Below are 27,153 nucleotides of genomic sequence, written 5' to 3' on the forward strand. Positions count from 1 at the left end.
GATTAATGATCGCTCTTTTTCTTTTTCTGTTGTGTGTTCCAGTGTTTTGTACTGATTTCAATTTACCGCTTTTGCTCAAAGTTCCATTGGAGTAGATTGGGCCATAGTGCATCCATCCCCTTGGTTTTTTTTTCGTCCAGCGAGGGGAAAGGGTATTTCGCCGTTGAAAAATTCTAATTAATTTTGACTTGCAACCGTTGACACTGTCAACCGCAGCCACGTAACCCACCCAGCGTTTATCGCGTTTGATCGGCGTTGCGGCGCACCGCAAACTGCAGAAGGCGAAGGCGAAGGCGAAGGCGTCAACCCCTGGACGTCCGACGTCCGATTCTCGGTACCCCGGTACCCCGGTACTGGGAACTAGAGGCGTAGGCGTCGCCGTCTCATTTATCAAGGGCAGGCAACTGTCGCCGCTTTTGGGTCTGTTTGGAGCTAAGATTGCGCGGGTTAAGTCAGATTGCACAGTGCCAAAGTTACGAAAAGGAATCACTTAGCTTCTGTCGTTCATTTTTATACCATTTGATTTGAATTCGCGATATCTTTATAATATTAAACTACTGATGGTGTTTTTAAATCAACTAGAAAATTCTATAAAAATGGATAAGATATTCACACCTTGTTCTAAGTTGTGATCTATCTAAACGCAATAGAATACGAATCTTATGTTCGTATAAATAAAATTTCTTGCGTTGCTTTGATACCATTTAATTTTAAGGGGAGATTATATCTTAATCTAATTATGGTGTTTAAATATCAGTTGGAAAATTCTTTTCAAATTATAAGTTTTAATTAAACATATAACTTTTTCTGATCACATAATCTTTTTTTTAAGAGAAGCCTGTTCTGATCCTAAAATAAGATCGCCTTTAATAACTTCAATCTACCTCAGATTTTCGAAATGTATCCTTTTCTACTTTTCGCCTTTGAAAGTAAGAACCCCATAATGTAGCTAGAAGACCCATTTCATCACGTTCGATAACGCCCAATTAGATCGGTTTTTTTTTCCCTCGTGCGGTTCAAGTTTGGTTCGGGTTCGCTGGACTTTAAAATGCAATTGTCACGGGCCGTAAATTAGATGTGGAAAAGTCCGTAATTCGATACTGCGATGACGTCGCTCTGACAATGGCATGCAATCAGCCCTGGTTGTCTGCCCATTACCTTTGCCGTTATGCCCGTACCGCTGCTTGTTAGCCTCGTTTGCATATTTGTGGGAGGGGGTCGAAGGGGCGTGGCCTTATCAATATGTTGACAACAAGCCGGCAATAATAATTGCAATAACAATTTGCAGCGCGAACCAAAGAAGCGTGCGAAATGTGTCAAAAGGGAGAGGTATGCGGAAAGGGTTACGATCCAGTAAAAAACTGGTAGCAGCAACTCAAGACCTCTCGTTATTTATGGATGTTGCCTCGGCGATCAGTTAAATGGCTTGTTAAAGTAATTTCCTATGCAAATGAGGGCGAAGATATGACAAACGGAGACAGCCTGGGAGCCCCTAATCCCTGGCAGAAGTGCCCGCCAATCGATAACCGCATCCGAGAGTCCGAGAGTCCTGCCACAGGATATATGTATGTACGAATGTACATACTATATACTATATAGCATATGTATGCATGCAAATCGAACCGCAGCTCAGATTCAAGTGGACCCCAGGAAGAAGGGGGGGGGAAACATTGAGCTGTGCTCACTTTTTATTTGCTCAAGCGCTTAATTGTGTAAAAAAGGACCGATGATAGTCCTGCCGCAGGAGCGACGGGACTCACAAACAGAAGGAGCAGCTGCCGAGGGCTGCCAATTAATAGATGGAAATGGATTTGCGTAAGAAATATGCGTTGCCATTTCCATAGCCCAACAATGGAGAGCGAGCGAACCAGAGACAATTAGGCAATTATTTGCGCAAAGGATCAAAACCAAAACAAAAAGCCTTGCCACCCATTCACCACCCATTCACCACCCATCCACCCTCTGACCCTCTTTCCGTTTTGTGGGAAAGCGCTCAATGTGTCCATGGGTTCGGTTGTTTGGTATGGTATTGCCCCTGCTCGCCCGTGTGTTCCAAATTCCGAAGCCAAGGAAGATGAGCAATGCCAGCCGAGGTGACCAGATGGTTGCTGATTTAGCCATTTTTCAGGTGCGATCTGGCTTTTTTTTTAAGATTAATCGTCTTGACTTAAAAAAACTTTGTTTTAATGTGCCATGTTTTTAAATGTTAGTACTAACTAGTACATCGTTACTACATTGATCAGCATTGACATTCTTGTATATTTTTTGACCCAATTTTGGATAAACATTGAATATTTAAAAGAAAATGTTTGATAAATTGTTTCTGTTTAAAATCCACTATCTGTTTTTTATGTGACCTCGAACAGGTGTTCAAGACTTGAAATTATGTGAATTTGGAATATATTTTGTTTAGCAATTTAAAATATTAACAATTTAAAATATGTGAAATTTTTTTTAAAACACCAATTAACATTCTAAATATTTCTTCATTTTGTATATACTTTTTTTGAAAAGTTTGCGAGAAATAGGCTTTCACCTTGCTTTTTGGCTTAAAATGTGGATATTTAGCTATTGGCTGGTTGACATCACTGACGGGAGCACAGCTTAGGTGAATTATTTGGGGTGGGGAAGGCGTTGGGTTTCGTTTGGAGTTTGCTTGGACCCGTTGCTTTTAATTGAACATGAGCAATTAGCGTGCAATTTGTTTCGCTCGCGAATGTGAACCAACGGTAAAATGGGGCAGCTCCCTGGCCCCTCAACCGCACCACCCCCCTACACCCACCGGTGTGCCACGTGCTTTTTTGTGTGTGTGTGTGTGTGTGTGTGTGTGTCTCTTGCCAAGAAACGCACTTGAGCAGAATTAATTTTAAATGCGGCTCTGCACGCGGCTAAGTGATTATGTCGTGAGCAGAAAGAGCGAAGCCATTCGAGTTAGAAGCTGAAGCTGGCCATTCAACCACCATCATCCATTCGCCACCCACCCACAGTCCACCCCCTGTGTTCTCCACTCAGTTGCTCGCATGTTTAATTATAATTAAAAAGCACAGCATCTCCAGCATTTCCAGCAGCCCACACCAATGGCACATCCTTCAGGCTAACCTGATCCATAAACATTAAAATGGTTAATTGAGTGCTTAGTGTGTCCTTACCACCCTCCGTCCACTCTGAGTGCAGCCTAATATTAATTATTTTAATTGAAATGTTCATTATTTTACATCTAATTTAGCGCTAGGTGCGTGTGCCACTGATCTCCCCCACTGGTCATTCCCACATGCTGGAACCCAGGCACAGTGGGGCCGCACAGTGGGCACTTAAAATCATAACAAATGTGTGTTTTAAAGATTGTCATTTTATTTAAATATTTGTATAAACTTTATAGCAAAGCTTTACAACTTGAAACTTTGAAATAGCTTACATTTTACTGATGTTTGGGTCAAGGGTGTTTAATCTTAGAGTTGTTTATACAATTGATATTCGGTAGGGCTTAACAAGTTTATTATGTAGAAAGAAACTTGACATACCGAATACTGCTTCCTTGCTCTTAATGCTCAATAGTACTTACCTCTTTTAGTCTTTCCGATTTGTTCCACTGTGCCTGTCTGTACGATGTACAATTCTTTTTATTTTTGGCCTGTTTTTTTGGGGTTGTTGCAGCAGTTTGACGCGGGGTTTATTATAAATTTTTAATTGGCTTTTTATGTATGAATAATGCCTGCACCCCGGCACCCCTGCCCCTCCCCCTTCGGCCGCCTGTGGAGTTGAGTTGGTGCCACCAGTAGAGACGCTCCTTTCTCTCACGAGGATGGGGTAGTTCGGCGAATCATTTATGCAGTTAAATCATTGTGCGCAAAAAAAAAAACAACTCAATATCACATGGATATGGAGATGTTAAATTAAGTTGAACGCCACTTTATTATTATTATTTTAGACGACTTAATAGGTTGAGGTTCTAAAAGACAGAGGTCAAACACCACCGCTGCCCAATACATTTTTATTTGATATTTTATTAAATTAAATTAAATATTTTGTAATATTACTCATTGTAATTGCATCACAACTATATATCAGTTTTTGTTTTATTATCAATAGACTGTTGAAATATTCCTTTTATAATATCGATTCTACACATCAAAGTCTGTTGAACTCGTTTTATTTTCTTGGGAGATAATAGTTCGACTTGGGGACTGAATCTACAACTAGTAGATGATCATTCAATTGATCAATAATTTCATGACTTTTTCTTTCTGTGAGCGAATTAGTGACGGTGAAAAAGGGTTGAATCGCGGGCGGGTGGGGGTTAAAAATCGTCATTCGGAGTTGTCACAAAGGAAACTATCCGGAAGCTCCACCTACCGAACACAACAACAACAACATCGCACAGGTGCGCCTACGCAGGTGGGCTAATAACAGCGCCTTAACAGAGCAACCCTCTGCCGCACCTGTGTGATAGGCGGTCGGCGTCCAGGAGCGGCGTCCAATGGCAGAGCAGGGCCCCCAAGAAAAAAGCAGCCCCAACGAGAAAGAGCGGAAACAACCCTAGCGAAAAGCCCACAGAGAGAGGGAGCGAGCGAGTGAGAGAGAGCGGAAAAAGCCGGTGAAAGGCGAGAGCGTGAGCGGGAGAGAGCAACGCACCGGCGAGAGAGGGAGAGAGAGAGCGCGCGCTGTCGACGGCGCTGCCGCCGCCGCTTCATTCATGCGGCATTCGAAAATTAGCGGCATTCGAAATTTGAACTTCGGCGCTGGCGGTTGTGTGTGCGCGCGTGCGAAACAAAAATAGAAAAGATACAGAAGCAGAAGCAGTAGCAGTAGCGAAATCAAAACAAAGTCACGAAACATTGTTTATTTTTTTCCTGTGTACATGCCACAAAACAAAACAAAGCAGCAACAACAACAACAACAACAAAAAACCCAACAGCGAGTGCGAAATATGCAAATTTATGAGCTAACTAATTGAGTCGAGTTCCAGTGCGTGTGTGTGTCTGTGTGTGCGTGCGTGTGTGTGGCAGGTGTTTATCTATATCTCTATCTCGTTCTCGCTCGCAGTGATCTTGCATTGCACCCACACAAAATAGCGAATAACTTACGAATATAACGGTAAATGTCGCTTTCTCGCCCACTCTCACTCTCTCTCCATCTCCCTCTCACACACGCGTGTGGCGAGAATTCAAATTCGCATTCAATTAGCGCTAAAATTGAATAACATAAACAAAAACGCAAACGTAAAAACGCATTCCACTGTGCAGCAACAACAATTGAATAATAACGATCTAACCGGACCACAAGCTAAATAAATAACAAAACAAAAAAAAAGGCCTTTTGCTTCCTGCGAAAAGCAAAGCAAACAATAGCAATAACAGCTACAACAACAACAAACACCAGCAGGAACAACAACTTAATTTCTGCATATGTAAGTTGAAACTTTTTTCGCCAGCAATCCTTTTAATTAGTTTACGTTAGTTTTCCGCACCACGGCTGCTTGTTTATTTTTGCCATTTGTTCTAATTAACCAAACGAACCAAACCAAACCGAACCGAACCGAAGAATCTCTCCGTTTTCCGTTCTCTGCCTTTTGCTAATTGCCTTCGTCTCGGATTACCCAGCAAAAACAACAACCGAACTGCAGCGATCAGCAAAAAATATACAATATCTCGAAAGGAAGCTGGACAAGTTGGCAACATAATCAGAAAACCAACAAACATGGAGAAAAATATGCTAAAATTAGCTTATTTAGAGGAATTTATTACGGTTTCTCTAGCGTTTCGAAATCGAAAACAAGTTCTTATCATTTAAAATTAAAATTCCGTCATATAACTTTTAAAAAGTTATTGACCCAATAAATAAAATGTCTCAAAAAGAAGCTGGATAAACAAAAATCAATTGCTAACTAGAGCCTCTCCTTTATTTATTTATTTTTTTTGACATTATAAAAAAGATATCTAAACATATACATTTTTTTACAGATTTTTATCTAGTTTGCAATTACATTCTTTATTCTATAACAATTAGTTCCATCCGCTTTAAACTCTTAAAATGTAAAAGTATGGGTTTCTGTTCAAACCTTTTATATCTTATACCACAACTTAAGTCTCATGATTTTGGTTGATGTCTTATTGGAAGGAAATGTTTTAATTGGTTCCACTTAAACCTTCTTTAGTGGCAAACTTTTACACCTACGATCCCGCTCGCTTTCTTGTTGATAGCTTCTTAGCATATTTACACTCTTTTTCTTCAAGGCCCTTGGCTATTCCCAACCCAAACCACCCACACCCACACCCACACTCTCACTCTCTTCCGATCCCAGTTGTTGTACCATCTAATTGCGAATTTCACACATTTGCATGCCTCCACCGCCAACCGCCCACTGGCTGTGGATTTTTCACTCCGAGTGCTCTCTAGCCCTCCATTATTTACTTTCCTGCCCGCGCGATGTTGTTGTCAGTCAGGCAGCCCATTAATGCCAAATGCGTGTCTGTCAAGTCAAGTCGAGTTCCCCATTCCAGCCCATACCATCCCATCCCACCTTTCCTTTCGCCATCTCCATCTCCGTATGCAGGGAAGAGGTGCAAAAAAGTTGGCGGTTGCAGTGCAGTCGCCGCTCACGTTGCATTAATTAACATTTAAACAATAATTAAATTATTCATACAAATGTGGCAAATGTAAGCGGCACAAGAGGCAGACACGGAGGAGTTCCCTTCATCTTCATCTCCATCGCCATCGCCATCGTCATTGCCCCATCTTTAATCTTCGGGCAAAAGCAAAAGCAGCAGCAGCAGCAGCAACAACAACAACAACAGCCTATTAGTAAGGCTTATTGGTTGTCTGGCTACCAACACTACCTCCACTTCTACTACCTCTCTTCAGCGATCTTATCTGCGGCAGGGCGCGCACGCGCACCTCCAGGCTCCAAGATCCAAGTTTCAAGATCCGAAAAGAGGGCGGAGAAGGAGCGGGAGGAGCAGCACAGTAGCCGGGCCATGTTGATGATGACGGAGACGCACCTACATGCAACGCCCTCTCACGCTCTTTTCACTTATTTCTATATCCCTTAAACAACACTGATCAGCCAAAAAAGTTGAACAGCTGGAAATTGAGCTATATCATACTTAGCATACTTTCTAGGGCGTGGACCAAAGGTTTTCCACAAGAACTTTTAGCCTCTCTATAATTTGAGATATTTTATACTTATTACAAAGTTGATAAATAATGATATTAAAGAGAAGTACCGGACATTGCTTTCAGCAAAGTAGATAAACTCAGGAGAATTTTTTTTATTAAAAAATATATATTATACAAATTTTTGTAAATTTAAATAATATACATCATTGTTTTCCCCACTCAGATCCTGACTTATAAATGATCAATGTTTTAAGTAGCTCTACAAATATTTTTTTTGTTTTGCTACTTTGAAAAAAATGTAGATCTGAAACCTTGTGGGTGAGTGTAATTGCCACACATTGTGATGGTGCCGCTTTAATGCTAACAACTTGCTTAGGCCGTGGTGCTTTCGGTTCCATCCCCTTTTCCCAGATCCCTTCACGGTTGCTCTGCATCTTGCCGTGTTCTCTGACCATCCCGTAGTACCCCGCATTCCCCGTGCTCTGCTAATCCTTTAATTTATGACACTATGGCACTCAACTAGAACGGACAGGGAACTGTGGGTAATCGGGGCAGCGGGGATCGAGGGGCGGAGCAACATGACAACAATTTGCAAATATTTTATTAATAAATGGCATTGCATTCATTCGACCGCGGACCACATGCCGAACTCCAAGTCCAAGTCCCGCGTTCGATCCGAAGTCCAACTTTAGGCTTAAGTCTCCGGAGCGGCCCAAACTTGTTGTAAAAACCAGGTGAAGTAGGGATGCGGGACACAGGGGCTGAGACGCTGGCCAGTCTGCAATTGGTAGCATGCGACTCTTGACTGTTGCAGCTAAATTAAATTAAAATAAAAGTGCACTAAGGTTGCGCCCAAAGCAGCCACTAAGAGGAATACAGTCAAAACACATTTAACTCGATATTTCGAAATGAGTGTTCTCTTTAACTAAAAAAGGTAGCTCTATTTAATACTTCAAAGTTCTAAAAGTAATGAAATCCATTGCTTATATTTTGGTGAGCCCGAACTTTGTGAAAGTTTCACCCATATCTTTACTTCTGGTAACAGAGTTTAGTTATCTAATACAATTTATTAAAATAGAAAATATGAATATTGCTTAGCCAATAAAAATTCAGTTAAGAGCTAAAGCCAATATTTGTTTCTACATTCACATGAGACTTTGAGGTATATAAATGTCAAACATCTTGATACAATTGCTGAACATTCGTTCTGTGATTTCATGATTCGAATGCTTCATGTTTTACTTTAAAGAGGTTCGACTGTAATCAGAGACAGAGAGAGAGACAGAACGCTCTGGGCCAGTTTTGTGGGCAGTTAGCGGCCAGGCAAGCGAAGCCTGGCAAATTGAAATCGAAAAAGAAAACTCGTTAATTAAAAAGTTAACATGTGGACCGGGTTCGAGAACTAGAGATGGCAGCGTGAGCGGATCGCGTTGGGGATTGCGAGCCTGTGCAATTGCAATCTTATTAATAATGGAGCGACTGAAATGGTAATGTTGGCTGGCAAAAAGGAACGAAGCGAACCGAAACGTATCGAATCGAGAGGGTGCAGGAAACCCGTTTTTGTTGCTGCCTTTCAGGAGGAAGTGCGTCGCGCCAAAATGAAAAATGAAGTGCACGCGCTATGTGCTGCTGCTTGTCCCTGCAAAGTGTTTGCATTATAATTGAGGTAAAAATCAGGTGGAAAGAGCTGAAAATAAAAGCCAAGAAAGTCAGTCCTCGGTGACATAACAACCGATCTTCTCTGCTCACTTCCACTCCACTCCGCTCCGACTCCCACTCCCTGGATCTACCTATCTCTGTTCTTCGGGCCCTTCTTTCCCTCTCTTTCTCAAGTCCCTACATCCGTCTCGCTCACTTTGTGCGTTTCGTATTCCGCATTTCGTATTTTGTGGTCGTTTTCATTATAATTGGTTTGAAATTAATTTGCCAATTACACGATCTCACATTTAATTGGCTTTTAAGGGAAGCGAAAGAGGCAAAGGAGCTGAAAAGCAGCAGAAGAAGCCCCAGTGCGTACTGCTCTACCTGTTCTTCGCTCTCTTTCTGGTCGCTAGGTCGCTGCTTTTGATTCTTTTCTGGCTTTGCCCTTTTTTGTCCGCAGGAACCCGATGATGAGGATGTGGATGTGGATGTGGATGTGGATGTAGATGTGGATGATGATCGGGGGGGGGATCTTGCCTCTGTCCCTGCCCCACAAGCGATGTCGCTTTCGATTTGGGTAAATGAGGCAAGCAGTGCGTGCGACATTCGCTTTATGTGCCGACAGCCGACAAAGAACGATTCTCAATCTCTTCCCCCTGTCCTCCCCCGTTCTTATCAATTTGCAATATTCATTTTTGCATAATACACAAGCGGGGCATGCCATTATCCCCCCCTATCCGCCCCATCTCCTGCGCCCCTGGCTTGTGTGTCACCAAAGGGGGCTGGATGGGGGCAGAGTCGCGCGTTAATTGGGTTGAACGTGCCGAAGTGGGAAAACCAGTTCTTCGCTCTCAGTTGCGGCCAACAATTTTAACTAAAGCCTAAACACTTTTAGTTAAAATGCCAATTAAAATATTCTTTTTTCCATTCTCTTGCCGTCGCTCCTGCCTTTTGGGCCCTCGGCCCCAGACCCCGGACCCGTGATCGATGGTTGCCCGACTTGGGGCGAAATAAATGCAGATGTCAATTAGAGGCTCATTAAAAAAAACGTCCACACAAAAGCGCAAACATCCAATCCGACGAACTCGAGCCCTTCTTTGCCTCCTCAGGGGGAACTTGATTTCCTACATGAGCATCACTTGCACTTTTCTGGAGCTCACCTTTGTTGGCTATCCCCCCCTGAACACTCCCCCCCGAACTTGCCCATCGGATTCCTGCCACTTCGAGGCAGCAGACGAATGCATCACCAAGGCAGAGATCCGAGATCCCAGGGACCCAGCACAGCCCAGCCCAGTTCAGCAGTCCGAGGAGCAGTCGGAATCGGAGACAGTCGCATTCCAGGCATAGTGGGTCTCAGCCAGCGAGAATGTCCCATATGTGGGGCACTAAATCTATACCCGCCCATAAGTATTTCTTTAGTTTCAACTTAGCAGAGTGACAAAAACTTTAGAGACATTGTGTAGAGAAAATTAAAGATTGAAATTCTCCGTTTTCCCAGTGCTTAAAGTGTTGATTATTATTCACTGTGTAATTTTACTCTCAATTCTTTTTTATAGCCCGATTTTTGCCATGGTAAGTTAATAACAAAATTGGGTAAAGCCACTACAGCTATTATCAAAATTATTTTTTGATATGTAAAATTAATTTTCCTTTTTAATAACCAAAATTTGCATATTTAAAAATATTTATACCCTTCTCTCATTTGGGGAAAGTAAGATAATAGCATTATGAACCACTTTGCCCCACTGTCCTCGGTCCGTCTCCGTTTCTGGCCGCGCTGAGTGAAGGTGATTTAAAAATTTTGTCACATTTTCAGTACAAAGATTTTGGTATTTTTTAATGAGCTCTCGGGGATTCTCGGCTGGGCTCCTCCGCTCCACAGAACTGGGATGTGATCGCCAGGGTCTGGAAGTGGGCCTGGGCCTGGACCTGGACTTGGACCTGGATTTGGACCTGGACGTGGACCTGGACTTGGACATTTGTGACTTTTTTCGGTTTCGGCCTCTGTGCTCCGGCTTTTGTTCTTTTGCGTGCTCCTCGGAATGAAAACGCAGCGAATCGCGTCGAGTCAAGTCGAGTCGGTCCAAAAGTGCAAATTTCGCTCCACGATCTCCTTCTTCTTCGGCCGCTCATTTATATATTTTGTTTTATTTCGATTTGGTTTTGTTGTATTTAAATTGTTAATGTGCTTCGGTCTGTGTCTTTGGGGAATTAGCACGGCTTTTGTTCTTGTTATTGCAACTTGTTAAAATTCCGATCGGGAGGATGGAATGACGAGGAAAGGGGCAAAGGGGTGTAGGCCAGGATATGATATGTTCCATGTTCATAAATTCAACACGTCGCCAGTGGAGTGGCCTGTGGGGGATTTTCTCTGCCCAATTTTGGGATGCCAGCGATGTGGTAACATCGCAAAATGGCAGTCAGTTAATTAGGTATTATTTTAATGATGTGGCACACTGAAAAATGTATTGTGTCAAGTTCAAGATAAAATATGGTCGTGGCTAATGTGAGAAAATTAAATACACACTTTTCACTATAGTGCACCCTGTCTATAAGTCTTTTATATTTCTTTTGGGTTAACTGCTTTTCGTAGCTACTGCCACGCAGGCGCAGAAAATGCAATCCGCAAACGAATAAAAAGAGCGGCCGACGTAATTAATTAGCAAATGAAAAGCGTATGCAACAATAATTATAAGAGTGGAAAGGCAATTATGCAAAAAATAACAACAAAGCAAGAAAGAAGCGAAAAATGGGGGGGGGGAAGGGGAAATGGGGGAAAACGAGCAGCGAGCCACGCAATGCGGATGCAATTGGCTGTTGTTTGTGTTGTTTGTGCCGCTCGTTTGCGGTTGCTGCAACTTGCAACGCATTAAATTAAGTTGCCAAAGCGCAAGAAAAAATGGAAATTACATGCAACGCGGACACAAACACACGCTCATTAGAATTAATTGACTTTCCATAATTGAGAAAACAATGCGGTGGCGTTGACGACGACGTCTACCGTCGACAGTCGACTGTCGACTGTCGCTGCCCACCTGTCATTGCACTGAGAAAAATGAGCACCGAAAATCGTCAATTGAATAAAATTATATTGTAGGCTTTCTTTCCTAAAGTGCATGGTACTGTCTTTCAAAATATAAACTTGGGCCACAAATCTCAAATTTAGTTCGCATCTTCAAATCTTGGGAATATTATCATTAACAATAATCATCAATATTAAAATAAAAACGATTTTATTTATTTTAAATTAAAAAATAAAATACTATAGAGGCTAAACTATTTTGTTTAAAAATAAAAAATTCTTGCCTATTATATCACAGGGTATTTAGCCTTTCGAACTGTCGCCTTGTTGACTCTTTCCGACGTATTTTCCCTGATTATTATTAGGCGCATTAAGTGCGCTTAAAATGAAACGAAAATGCAAATAAATTGCATTTAATTTGCCACTCCAAACGGAGCGGAGGAAGGTGGTGGCTTGTGTGGTGATCGGGGGTTTTCTGGCGGGGAGCTGTGCTGCCATTTTAATTGGTTTTTTACACGCATTAGCATAACAGCAACATCAACATCAACAGGGGAGTGAAGAGCCAACATCATCAAAAGATTCTCCCCCTGTGTGGGTGGGCGGTCCATCTGTGTCTAGGTTTGTTTATTTTTCGCCTCTCTGTGTGTATGTGTGTATGTGTGTGTGCGTGTGTGTGTTTGAGGTGTCTTGGCTAAGGATTTTGATTTAGATTTAGTGAGAATGCTCTTAGCCAAGCGCATAATTCAATTGAAATTTCGCTTTACGCAACAGTTGCAAGCGGCAAAAGTAGCAAAAGTAGCAAAAGCAGCAAAACGCCAAAGCGGCTAAGACAGCAACAACAATTGGCACAAATCGTAGGATTTGATTGCGTTAATTAAGCAAAAACTACATTGTGATTAGTAGACCAAGGGGGGCGTGGCAGAGCCGGTAGGTGTTCGCAACACGTCAGCGACTGTTTTAATTAGACCATTTCTAGGCGCTGCAATAACATACAATATATATGTATATAGACAAAACCGCCGTTGCACAAAAGCGTAGAACCAACAACTAGAAATATCAGATAGTTTTTAACGAACAGAGCTAAGTTTTAGTTCGTGCTAACCATTTTAAAAGAGGTTAATTAACAGTGTGGGAAAATTAGGCTTAGAGGTCACTAACAGCATTTAAACTACATTATTTAAATATTTAGAAAATATTTAACATAAAGTCAACTGAGGTGATCCGTTAACAGAGCTTAGAACCTACCCCTTAAAGCCTTTGCACCCTCTGTTAAATAAACTTTACTGTTCATTTATAGATCTGACATCAGCATTGCAACACCTTTGACCATAATTAGTTACATTTTAAATCGCCTCTCTGATTACAGCTGTCCGTCTGTTCCACCACCCCCTATTTTTCTACCCCCGTACGGCACTTACACAAGTCAGTGTTATTGTTGCTGCTGTTGTTGTTGTTGTTGACTCAGGTCAATTGGCGATTGACGCCTCTCATTCACACTGGAAACGCTGATTTGTGAATTGTGATTATGCCCGAGCCGACGTTTAATCCTACCCCCTTTACCTCTTTACCCCTAGATTGTGTGTGTGTGTGTTTTCCTTTTGTTGTTGCTGTCGCTTTTTAATTGGCAAGAAATCGAAAATAAATGTAAATGTGCAAGCAGCACATGCAAATTGACATGATTTATATGGAATAAACAAACTATTAAATTGTGTGCAACACAACTAGCTAAATTTAAATACTAAATTGCCAGCCATTGAAGGGGGGAAGGGGAAGCGATCGAATCTCTGTTTGAATTTGATTGCAGCAGTGTCATGTTCTTGTCTTCGTGTTGTTGCTGTTGTTGCTGTTTTTGCTGTTGCTTTCGTAGTGGCTGATTCGCTTACATAGATTTACACTTAAGTTTGCGCGCGACCGAAACCGCATTTGCCATAGAACCCAAAAAACTACGATGAGAATGGGGAAAAAGAGGCTATTTTCTAAGCAAAAAGTATTGCAAAATGCCATGACCACAGAAAATTTTTAATATATTTTAAACACTTATTTTTTAACACTTTACATATTACAAAATCATAATTATTGGATGCTTGAAACATTTATAAATAAGAATCTCAATAATAAGTCTTCATATTTCTTGGTCACAAACAAAGTTGGAAAATAGGAAAATACTACTATATGATATATTTAAGATCAAGTAGGGTTGTAATATTCAACCTCCTTCACTAGACTTTTCGAAAACCATTAGACATGATGTGATCTTTAAGTTTTGCACACTCTTGTCCCACTGTGCCTCGTCAATGACTCGAAATATGAAAACAAGACTTTCATTAACACCGATCAAACAATGTTCAGCACTGCCTGCGCCCCCCTCGTTGGCTCTTTACCCCCTGGCTAACTTGATAATGATAATGATAATGATAATGACGATGATGGTGGGTCAGGCTGCCAATTATCGCTGGGGCCCCAGCATCCAGGGGCGGGGAGACTTGGGGAGACTGGGAGATAGGTAGACCAGCTGCCAATTAGTTGTGTGTGCTTTTGTTTGTTTTTCCCCTTTAATTACAACTGCACTAGAAGCTCGACTTGGCTTAAAGCCGATAATTGCTGAATGAGCGAGTGAATGAATGCCAAGAACGGAAAGCGGCAAAGGAGCCAACAATGCAGTGCAGCGTTTAGTGGCGTCATTAGCATTTATTGTGGCCAATATTTGTGCGTAGGGGAAGTCGTCGACATCGTCGACGTCCGTCTCCCTTCCTTATAACTTGAGCTATTAACACTTACTTTCCCGGGGCTCACCAAAGCCATATATCTTTGCCTCAGACCTAGTGTGCAACCTTGCTCGATACTGGAGATCTCTTTTTTTTTTTTTTTTTTTTTTTTTGTATTGCCTAGAAGGAAGCCCACACGGGCAAGCGTATGAAAAATAAAATAAAACTAAAAAAACTAAATAAAATAAAAGCGGGAGGGGAAGGGGGGGGGGCACTCAATGGAGAGGCGTGTATGTCTAAAAGTAGTCATCATTAAAATTCCTACAGTGACACAGCGGCAGCAGAAAGAGACGGGGCATGGCGGAGCAAAAGAGATGGGAAGAAATCCCCAACTGGGCGGGCAAAAAAAAGCAGAACACAATGGAGAGAACAAAGGGGGTGACCAGGGGCGAAGAAGAGCAGATATCGCCATCAGAGCTTGTTTCAATTTTCGTTAATTATGTTATGAAAAAGCCAAACAAAAGAGCAGGACAGGTAGAGAGGGATAGAGTGAGTGAGCGAGAGAGAGAGGGGGGTTTGGATAGAAGTGCAACTTGCAACTTGCAACTTGGCTGGCAGACTGAACGCTTAATGAGCAGTGCAACTTCTTTAGCTGCTTTAGATTTATGGCCAGGCCATGCCCCCATCCCCCCTTTTGCCCCACAACAAAAAGGGGGACAGCCGGCGAAAGAGATAGTGCGACAGAGAAAGAGTGAAAGAGAGAAAGAGCCGACACCACGTGGGCGTTTTAGAGTTGCTTGCGCGCTTTGTCTTGGGCCTCTAATTAGCATTGCAAGTGAAATAAATGTGGATGTTCCAGCCCAGCACACACCCACTTAACTGCAATTTATGTGGGTAACGAAACTCCACCGATCACAGGCCCATATAAAAGAGACATTTGGCCCAGCGGGCAGTCCAAAACCTTTAGTCAGCTCTTTCCTCTTTTTCCCCCTTTCCGATTTTATTGGTGCGGTTTCCTTTAATTAAATTTGTATTATCGTTATTACTTCCGTTTGGTTCGAGGCGAAACGCAAATGTCGTCATGTGAAGAATATGGGGACAAACTTTCGCTTTGATCAAGTAATCAAAGATCCTATGTTCATAAAACATAAAAAACTACAATAGACTTAATTATTATAAAATTAATGGACCCAAGGTCAAGTATTACTTAGTTTTACAGACATTTCCTAAAACCATACGAATATACACAAACAAATCCAGAAAGTTATTTTTTCTACAAAATTAGAGTGTAAATGTTGCAAGATTGTAGACATTGCATCGGCGATAAGAGACCACCAGGCTTTTAGATCTCAGATCAGGTGTTGTTTTTCTGCCTCTTTCTTCGCACATTGCGCATACGCCTCGTTGTACCAGCGAATCGCGATCTTTTGTTGCTATTGCTTGGCACTCTTAATTAGCGGTGTTTGTGTGTGCGGTTTTTGTTTTATGAGCATCGTTTTTAAAATATATTTTAATTAAATTTGATGCAGTCTCTGGCGCTGCTGCTTTTGCTGCTTCTGCTGCTGGGCATCGTAGACTTTAATATATTTTTTAATTAATGCCTTTTTCTTGGCTGCTTTCTTTAGCGGCGTTGCTTGTTTTCTTTTCGCTCTCGCTCTTCCTCTTCCTTTTCCTCGACGACCCCTCTCCCCCTGCCACACCCTTCCCCTCTCCCTCCTCCCGGAATTCTGTTCACGCGACTGCAACTACAACTGCATCAACGGAATCGAGTGCATTAATTGTTAATTAATATTATTTGCTGTGTGCTGTTAGTGGCAATGCAATTAAAGCGCAAAGCGGCGCACAATTAAATAAATGATTGAATTGCCTTCGTTATTGTTTACCCAACTGGCATGCTATATTTATTTTGTATTTTTTATTGACGCGAATTCATTTGCATTTCCAGCGGCTTTGATTCCGATTTGCTTTCTTCTTCCCCATCTGTTTAACCTCTTACTCACTCACTCGCTCTCTCTCTCCCTCTCTCTCTTTTCCCTCTTACCGCTCGAATTAAATAGAATAACAAACTAATTAGTTGAGATTTCAATTTTCTTGACAATCACGATTCGCTGTTGTTGTGATTTATTCGTCGTTTTTATTTGCTTTGCATTGGTTTTATAATGAACATTCCGCTGCCTGATTTGCTTCTGCTTCGCAATTGATTTATTAATAAACATTAAAAATTAAAAAGCACATAGAAGCATAAAAAACGGGCAGAGTACAAAATGTAAATGTGGCCACTCGACTTGCATAATAACAGCGGGCTACAACAATACGTTTGATTATTAATTAAAAGCAATTTTTCAAATCGTTAAACCCAAAATCAGCAGGAGTAAGAAGAAGGAAGTTCTTACTATGCGAATTTTGTACACTCTTTTGGAAAATATGGCAAGGAATTAAAATAGTTTGCAAATAAATAAATATTTTTAGGCTAACATATAACTTCCTTTATCAACTCAATAGGCTTTTTCAGTTAAAAAAATCTCTAATGTAATATAAGATTTATAAAAAGGTAGTCTATTTGTAAGACTTCCTCAAAAGTGAGGGTATTAACCACCTACCCCGCTCTTCTTGTGGCGGCGCAAATAATTAAGAAACCAATTAAAATGGCAATGCGAGCGATTTGAGGCAATGAACACGATTACGATGACGATGACGATGACGACGACGACGGCGCGCAAACGCAAACGCAAAACGCCAAGCAATTAGGCTAGGAAACACACTGGGTTGGCCAACACACATACTCGTACATATGTCAGAGCATGCCAATTAGCCGGCAGCCGAGGCAACTTTGTTTCAATTTTAGAATTTATTTCGGTCAACTGAACTTATTTTTAATTACACTCAAAGCACGGCTGATCTGCGGTACTTGCTTTAAAATTAATAAACTTTGCTATTTTTAGGCCGGTTTGTGTGTGCGAGCGAACGAATCCTCGCTGACTTTGAGATAATTGCCAGCTAGATTTTTGTTTTTCTAGCCCTGATTGATCGATTGTGGCCAGAGTGACCGAGTGAATGAATGAATGAGTGCTTGAGTGAGTGTTGGCCGGTTGCCAAGGGTGATGATGAATGTGTCAAAGATGTGTTGGACAGGAGTTAACATTGCGGCAAACATTGCCGCTTTTCGGAAGACATCATTTACATAGATATAGCGATAAGATAATAGTAATACGTTTAGTAACACGTTTCCCATTCTTGTTTTCTTTGCAGGTAAGTGCCGCCAACACACATTCATCACATGTACATGTGATTTGTGCGTAAGTAAACACTTTGAGAAGCGCGTAGAAGGGCGCTAAGTTTTGTGACACTTTATATTGCCTCCGTCTGCGCTCCGTTTATGGCACCCGCTAAGCTCCAGCTCTGCGTCGTAAAAGAAAAAAGCAAAGCGGCAGCGCAACAACAATTAGAAGTACAGCAAGAGCACATAAAATGTCAGCGGGAAAAGTGGCGGCCTCTTAATCAGGCCCAAAGCAAATGAAGCAGCTGAAGGTTTGCGCATATTTTAAGGCCAATTAAGCCGCAAATTATGAACGTTTTGTCGCCGGTGCTGTGCTGCTAGCTTAGTGGAGTCTTAACAGTTTACCAAATGGGTTCGTGGCCGCATTGTTGTTAATGCCACCTGCTCTCTTCGGGCCAGTCATTACAGTGGGACAAATCGACGGACTTAATGGGCTGATTTTTGATGGCCACCTTCAGATACATACATCATTCTTTGATCGGCCGAGAATTTGCTTCATTAGGGGGCCACTTCATGAACGAGAGCTTAGGATCGTTTTTCCGGGGCGTTGGCTATGATTTGTGTGGTTGGACCGATATCCATACAACATGTATGCAAGTTGGGCAGTAATCTAGCATTCCAGCAATTGTTCCCCTTTGGGAATCAGCTCTATCCCGCTCCGGTTTCGTGTTTTTGTATGACTTTATTAGATTTCCATCATGAATAGCCAGAGTGCGAGTGAGTTTTTGTTATATGAGTCCATGATAAGCGGAGTAGCTCTTTGCTTTTGTGTAGATTTCACTCGGCCTTTGCTTTGTTTTGTTTTGGTTTGGTTCGGTTCGTTTTGTTTTGTTTTCTGGGCCGCGCTCGGCCTGCTGATAATTTCAATTAAAATTAATTAAATGTATTGACCGAAACACCGCTCCGCTCTCCCCCCGCCACGGCCCCTCCTACCGGGAAGGGGCAGGCCCATTAAATGCAACACTGACAAAATTAATTGCCACTTTTTCGCATTTGGCAGTGCAACAAACGAAAATGTCAAGCAGACGACGCCGATGACGACGACGACGACGACGACGGAAAATGGGAAAGCCAAAACAAACGAAAAGAAAAACAGTGGGAGCGACCAGAAGGGCGGGGCAAGACAGAGGGCGTGGCAGCGGCTGCATTGCAAATTAGCAATCGCCGCTACTTCTGCCGCTGTCGTCAGCGGAAGTCGCTGCGAATTTGTGGAGGAAATGACTTTGCGAGGGAAACAGTTCAGCGAATTGGATTACCCGAGTTGAGAGAGATTGACTGGGGGATCCCCCTCGAAGTCCCGTCCTCTGCTGGCTGACCCACAATCAAGTGGCTATGCAAATGGAGCTGCAAATCTCATGCTTCTCCGAAGCGGCGGTGTTTAGTGCACCACGGCGATTGGTCGCAACGGTAACCACCTGAAGAAATGGGATAACTGGCCGGAAGACTATACGCAGTAATGACAGCCTCATTAAAAACAGCCATAATAATATATCACTCAAGAGCGTTAACCGGAATGTATATTACCAATTAAACTTTGAAAATCTTAAAAGTAAGATCTCCGTAAAAGTATTACCTTGAAAATAAACCGATGTTTGAACAACACATCAGCAAAACGCAAAGAACTCAAACCCATGTTAAATTCCCAGTTACAATAACATTTTATTTAAGAATGCTATCTAGAATGTTAACTAACAATTAAAAACATTTAAATAAAAATCTAAAAATCAAGATCTCCTTATTAAAAGTACTAAATTTATAATCAACAATTATTTATTTAAATCTTATTTAATAACACTTCAGTAAAGCTCAAATAACTCAAACCTATATTGAAATCCCAGTTAGTAAATAACAAATTAAATGTGACAGTATGTCATTGCGAGTGAAAGTATTAAATTAGAGTAATAGTCCCTCCCATTATGCAAACTATGCGAATCCCATTGCTAACAAATGACTTTTACATTTCACTCACAAATGGTTCAACATGTGGCATTGCATGTTGAATGGTAAATGCGAGTAGAGGCAGGACAGGATGAGGATGTGAATGTGAATGTGAATGTGGTTGTGGATGAGGACGAGCACACACATAACATGTCTAAATCATGTTACAAAACAATTTAGCAAACAAACTGTCCAAAACATGACAACTTAAAGCGTCGCTTCAGACAGGAAGGGGCAAGAAGTTTGCGTTTGAGTTTGAGTTTCAGTTTGCTGATTCGGTTTGAGAGGAGGGCAGTGGGGCAGCATTCATGTTGCTGCTGCTGTTGCTGCTGCTGTTGCTGCTGCTGTTGCTGCTACTTTGTGCTTGACGTTGATGAGTCGGAACGTATTGTGAATGACATTCGAGAGCTTCGCGGAGTTGGGGACTGGATTTCGGTTCGGCTGGCTAAAGAGATTTCAATGCTGACAAATTATGTTTGTTAATTTTTGGCCATGTGTGTGACGCTAACAAAGCGAACTTTTGTAATTAAATCGGTAAATCAGTTCTCAACCCCTGGAGCACAGTTGGTTTCCCATACTAACTCACACACCCCCTTTTTTTTGCGCTGTCATAAATTCAACGGCGAGCTTAGCTCCCGAGTCACTGATCCCCGAGGGTTGCAACCTGCCCCGCCATGATGCCAACTGCAATTACAGAAGGCACAACCCTTTTCCCCCCTTTTTTTTTTTTTTTTTTTTGTTTATACTGAAAAACAGAAGCAGCACAAACGAAGCACGCAACGCGATTATATATTACATATATACACGACTCTGGCGTACATAACTGCACATGATAATGTCATAAAATTAAATGGCCACACTTGTTGTAGTTTGCCGCCGCCGCCGCCGATGCCGCTGCCGCTTTAATTAGAGTTTTTCCAGGCCCGCTCCGGAATGGCCAAGGAAACTTCCTCGGCTCGCAAGGAGTTGTTACTCCGTTGCGGCCGCGAATGCTATAAATATTATAATTATCAAAAAGTGCAGCCAGCTCTCCAGTGCTCCGCCTTACGCCTGCCTCCGCCGAACGTCGACGAGCAATCGTAATTGAGTTAATTAACACGCCACAAAACGCGGCAGGCGATGCGAACAGAAGGGGGCAGGGGGATGGGGCAAGCAGCAGGCATTTAATTGCTTGTACAAAATAATAACAGCAACAGCAACATGAAGAGCAGCAGCAGCAACAGCAGCAACATCAGCAACATGTTGCCAGCGGCGATTGTTGGTAGCAAGAAGCAACAGCAGATGATTTGGTAAGAGGCTACTAGTGTCTATGAGTGTTCAAAAACCAACCAAAATGAGAGAGAAATAATGATTTGAAAACCCTATAAATAAAGGGATTCGAATTGCTTATAGAACATCCACGAAAGGGAGCTTTTATTATATAGCAAATCGCAAAGAATTAAAGTTATAAATATAGTTAAATCTTTAGGGATTTTGGAGGATAGTTGAACTACGAAAAAAAATAAATTTAGAAATGATAAAACACCAAAAGAAGGTAGAGGGTTAGAACACTACCAAAACTATTTCCATATTTGGAAAAAAAAAAACATATGAAAAAATGTCCAAAAAAGAGGGTATCAAGAAGAAAGCTGGAAAATTTTAAGTTCACTGCAAGCCAAAAGGAAATGTATTAGAGTTCGAAACCCATCAAAAGGTAGGGTATTCAATCAATCCCCTGACCTGATTCCATTTTATCCCTAGAGTATGGATCATGCTGGCCCTTCAACTTCTCATTAGCAACTATTAGGCTGAAGATCTGCAGCAGATACTCAAAGCGAACCCAACCCAGCCCACGTTGCCCTGTGGACGTTGGACAATGACAAGGCTGCAAAAATGATGATGACTACCAGCATCGGCAGGAGGAACAGACACAGACACAGTCACAGACACAAACTCAGGCACATTTACAGCAGAGAAGCGGCAGCAAACAGCGACGGAGATGGAGACGACGACGACATCATTAAAAGTCCAAAAGCAAAACAATTATGGAACTCATTGAAGCCAATTATTAGTAAAAACAGCAGCAACAAGTGGCCAGCAAAGCAGCAGAGAAGTGAAGGAAAAAATTGAAAGTCCCCTTTAGTCGAGCCTCCAGTGGTTCGTTGGTTCGCTGCTTGGTTGGTTGGTTGGTGGTTGGTTGGTTGGTTGCTGGTTGGTGGTTGCTGGTTGCTGGTTGCTTGATGTGATGGTTGGTGGTGCAGTGCTGTAGCTCCAACTCCAGCTACTGTGTGGTACAGTAGCAAAAACACAACAAAAGACATGTGGCAAAAAGGGCAAACAGTAGCACCGCACGGCAGCAGCAACAACAAACATTGTTAATGAAGCTGCCAAGGAATGCAGACTGCAGATGGGCGCGGATGAGGGGCAGGCATCTGCCGGAGATCGCAGATGAAGTAGATGGAGATGGAGATGGAGATGGAGATGGAGATGGAAGTCCAAGGCGAAGACGAAGACGCAGACGAAGACGAAGGCTGGGGGTATCCACTTCACACATAAATGGGAGCAACATGTTGCCGGTTGTCAGTTGCTGGCGGGGCAGGCCTTGAACTTCTGTGGCGGCCCTCGCCTAGCAACACGCTGAGCTGCCGAGCTGCTGATCTGCTAAATGCCGTTGCACGCGGCCGCCGCTTGCAACAATTAAGTTCCATAAACTGCACATATAAGGCAACGAAGATGTCGCAGTTGGAGTCTCAGCTTCTGCTTCTGCTTCAGCCTCCGTCGAAGTCGCAGTCGCAGTTGCAGTTGCAGTCGGACATATCATGGCCACTCTGCGCGATGCCAAGCGATGCGATGCCTCCTTAATAATGTCATAAAAATTAGAACGGCGTATTAATTGGCAGCGCTGGGGCAGAGCAGTCACCAGGTGCACTGGAAACAATTAGGATACGATTCAGATCAGCACTTGTACGATCATTACTCGAGGTACTCCAAAGCGAATTTACACGAGTTAAACCTCTATAGGCTTTAGTTCTTTATTGAAATGTATATAACGTTGAACGATTTTTAAAGATATATTTTATTTTTTAATCTTGCTTCGAATATATTTTTTTTTACCACATTTTCTCACGGTGCAGCAACATTTGCCGCTGACTGCGTGTGGGAGCGCAACATGTTGCTACTCGCTATTGGCATTTTTTGTTTTGTTTTTTTTTTGTTGATTTTTTTTTTTTTTTTTGTTTTTTGTGTGCCTCTTGAGCGGTTCGACTGCAATTTTGCGCAAATAAAATAAATTGGCAGCCAATTAAGCGAACGCTGCTCGCACAGATCAGAACAAAAGCATAAAGGCAGCAAATTAAGCGCGAAGATGGATGCCACAGAAAGAGAGGCAAGTCAATAGATGGCGGAGGCAACAGAGCGAGAGAGACTAGCGGAAGCTGGCGGCAGCGAAAATCCAATTTAATTAACGGAAAGAAACGGGAATAGCAACAACAGCAACTAATTAAAATCATAAGCAACATGTTGCTGCAACATTGAGGCTTTCAAATACCCTTTCATAATATTTCAATGTCAAAATATAGGGATTTATATTACTTTTTCGTTAATGATAGTTGCCTAAATGCTTAAAACAAATAAATTAAATGAAATAGCCACCCATTTAAATAATCTCGGAAGCTTTTCCCAGAGATCTTAAATGTTTGGAAACTTTTAAGCGACAATAAAATGTTTTAGGCATAAGATTTAACAACATTTTCTCTTTTTTTCTATTCTATCAAATATGTCAAATCACTTCTTTAATACTTCGATTATTACAACCCCAATCTCTGACAGGGTGTTTTCATTTTCGGCTTTGTCTAATCTTCCGTCACTCCACCTCACGAACGAACCGTATGGCATTCATTCATTCATTCGTTCGTTCGCTTAGTTAGTTAGTTAGCCAATTACATGACAAAATCTTATATGATCGTGCAAATTGTATTTTTATTGCCAATTATTTATTTATTTCGTTTGGCTTTTGTGGCTGTGCTATTGAATCGCCAAATGAATGCCGACAGGCAGCTAAATGTTATGAGAGCTGCCTTTGTGATAACCGTCGATGTTGGCTGCAGATTATAATGATGATGATGATTATGGGGGTAGAGTAGCGTATAGAACTTTGATGACTAGTTGGTTGCTGTGAACTTTGAACAATAAAAATCTCTGCTCGTTGTTCCTGATGTTATTCTTGACTGTGAGTCGGCCATGTCCGATCGTTTCCCCTAACATGTCGTGATATTTGAATGTTAATTTCAAAAACCATATTCAATTAATTGTCATTTTGTTGTCGTTTCAGCCGTTTTACTGATTGTCTAACGATCTGAGCGCTGCATAGTCAGCAAATCGCGTTTGTTGTTCATTCATTAATTATTGCCAATCTATGCACTTAATTTGTATTCAAAGCAATTAGAGACGAAAGCGTCCGACAATTTTGTTTAGATGTTTATTTGCCGATCGCTGTCATTCGGTGAGTTTTTTTTTGACGGATCGAAAATATGTTTATGCCGCAGAGAAGGGGTTAAGGGTCAAAGTAAACGGAGCTTTGCTGCTGCTGGTGGCATATTTTTCATGCTCAAATAAATAATATTCAAATTTCGATTAAACGTCATTGCAAATAATTGCGAAATTAAATTAACAACAACGATGGCGGCACATAAAACACACACACACACCGCGCCAATTCGTGTGCATATGATAATTAAAAACAACAATAAAGCACAAGCAGAAAAAGCGCGCACGAAAAATGTTGAAAAACACACACACACAAAATTTGAATAAAATCCAAAAAGAAAAAAAAGAAATTTAAAGGAGAAGGAGCTGAAAAAAAAAAAAACAATAACAGAAAGCCCGGCGTAAACACAGTCGGTTGCACTTGAGTAATTTCATATAAAACATAACCAAGCAGAAAGGATATTAATAAACCGACATAAACCCGCTCTCGCATACAATCAAGCGAATGCAAGTCATGGCCGTAGAAAGGACACTTTAAGGGGGATTCTAAATTGGCATTTATTTGAAGTTTTTTATTAACAACTTTATTTACTTTGTTGTTTCTATAGAGAAATTTAAATGAGATTTCACAGATGTTTGCATTTTATTCAAGATAAATTTTTGTTTGCAATAACAAAATTTAAAGAAGAAGACAATCATATATTCCTTGTTGAAATACATTGAAGTTTAATATTTATAAATGTCATAGATGGTCCTATATATTCCAAATATCATTGATAAATCGAAAAAATTATGCAATTGTTTTAATGTCTTTATAGATAAAAATACCTTTAACAAAATTTTAAATTAGATAATTATAGGAGGCAATATTGTCAAGGATTATTTATTTTTTCTGTGTGTAAACTGGTGGAACTCCCACTCCCTTTCCAAGGACGCTTATGGTCAGCCCCACACACATTCAGGCACAGAGAAAAGTGGCTGACATTGGCGGCGTTGTTGTTTCTGCATTGCCATCAAGTAAATCAGTGTCCAATGTGTAAATAATTTCCATTCGAATGAGCAATTGTGCATTTTTAACCCACACATACACACACACACACACACACACATGATGCACACACGCACGTGGAATTTCTGGATGCTGCGCTTTTCATTCGCAGACATCGACAGACATCGTCAACGTTTAAAATCACATGAAATTTTATTAAAATGAAGTAAATACGGTGTAAACGTGCTGATAAAACGGTTCGTGCTCAGCTATGTGGAAGGAGGCGGTTTGGGAGGAGGCCAATGGCGATGGTTAAAGCAAAGCTACCAGCATCCTACACTGTGGGAAAATGGGTAAAATAATAAATTAATTAATTTAACTTTAAATTGAACGTAAGAAAATTGTATTGATTGGCTACCGTTTACTAAGAAGGCCAACGCTTACTTTGTGTGTGTTTTGACATACAATTGCGTTTTGATTTTTTGTTGAATTAAAAAAAAACTTATTAAAATAAATAAGTTTCCAAATTTTCTTGTTGTACATCTGCTGATATTGGGCAGGGCTTTGGGCTATTACCAACTCAATAACTGTTATATTCTGGCCATGATTCGTATATAATTTTTTTCTTTCATAGTTTCTTATCATTTTTTTTCACTTTGCCACTGACATGAACGCTTTGGTATGAGTCTGCTGAGACCTTATGCGGGTAGCGCATACAAAAGTCGACCTTCGGTGGGTGGCTGGGTGGTTTTGTGGGGTGGTGTTTTTTGAGGAGGCGCGGCACTGCAGAAAATCGCTTATGTAAATATGTCTTCTCCTGGCCATCTCGCTCTGGCCCGCTGGATGCATTGTTGTGGTCATTGGACGTTGCTCTGTTATTAATGACATCGCAGAATGCTGGGAGATGTTTGCTCGCCAGATGGAGATGGAGATGATCATGATGATGATGATGATGGTGACGACGCCAATGCCAATGCCACTGCCAATGGCTCCTGCTCCTCGAACAGTTAACCGTTATTTAATGTGTCTGTAATTTTCGATTCGATTCGATTCGCAAATGTAATTAACTGTAATGCTGTAATGCCAGCATTTGTGTGGGCCTCTGCTTATCATTGTCTCTCGACATTTTCCGTGCGTGTGGTCAAGTGGGGGTCTCTTTATCTGCGTCTTCAAACAAGCAAATTAAATCATCAATTATTATCATCGCCCCGGCGTACACTTGTCCAAGTGTTGATCAAACAACAATTGACACAGTTAACCAACAACAAAAGCGGCGAGCTTAATAAATATCCATCGCTCTTAGTGTCCGATTGATTGGCTTCATTTTCCATTGATTAATTAATGAGCATTGTGGAAGAGCAGTGCAAAAAGTTAATCAAAAGTCGTTCGATATTGAGTACTTGTGGGGAAAAGTATTGATCTGAAAATGTTTAAAGTACATATTAACTAATGATGAAGAGCTCTTCGTGTCTATTACCTAGTGATATTATATTAATATAAAAATATACTTGGTCTTGTGATTATTTAATATTTCGTACTTTTCCTTAAGAAAATGTATGATTATCTTAATTATGTGTGCCCGCCAATTGAAAACATCCCATCAGTCTGTACATCTTCATTGAGGCAGCTGCTAACGATCGAGACTAGCATTCTTCAGACTGAAACTGCAGTCGAGAGCAAACTGCAAATAAAACAAATAACTTGGCCTGCAGTTGGCTCGCTGATTTTGCGCTAATTAATGTGTTTTCCACAAAATTAGCAATTTGCGCGCAAATAGAAATTGCAGTGATCGGAATCGGAATCAGACTCCAAGTATCGGATCGGATTGGAGCGGTTCGGGCTTGGATTGTGAGAAGAAACGAGTTGTGTTGGTCACCAACTTTGAATGGCAAGCAGCTGCTGAAGGGGCAAAAAGGGGGCAAACCGGGGGCAACGGGAGTGCGGCCGGACGCACAATTAATTAAGTTGACGTTGACGTTGGTCGAGCTCTGCAGCTCTGCAA

The 27,153-nt window shown here is 41.5% G+C and overlaps 1 protein-coding gene across 1 annotated transcript in view; it reads left to right on the forward strand.

The window, feature by feature from the left end:
- LOC108136426 overlaps positions 1-27,153 on the forward strand; it is a 55,071-nt gene that overhangs the window by 12,247 nt on the left and 15,671 nt on the right. The gene's annotated exons all lie outside the window — the stretch shown is intronic.

The sequence above is a fragment of the Drosophila elegans genome, unplaced genomic scaffold (assembly GCF_018152505.1).
Source record: "Drosophila elegans isolate 14027-0461.03 unplaced genomic scaffold, ASM1815250v1 contig_149, whole genome shotgun sequence".
NCBI classification, from domain to species: domain Eukaryota; kingdom Metazoa; phylum Arthropoda; class Insecta; order Diptera; family Drosophilidae; genus Drosophila; species Drosophila elegans.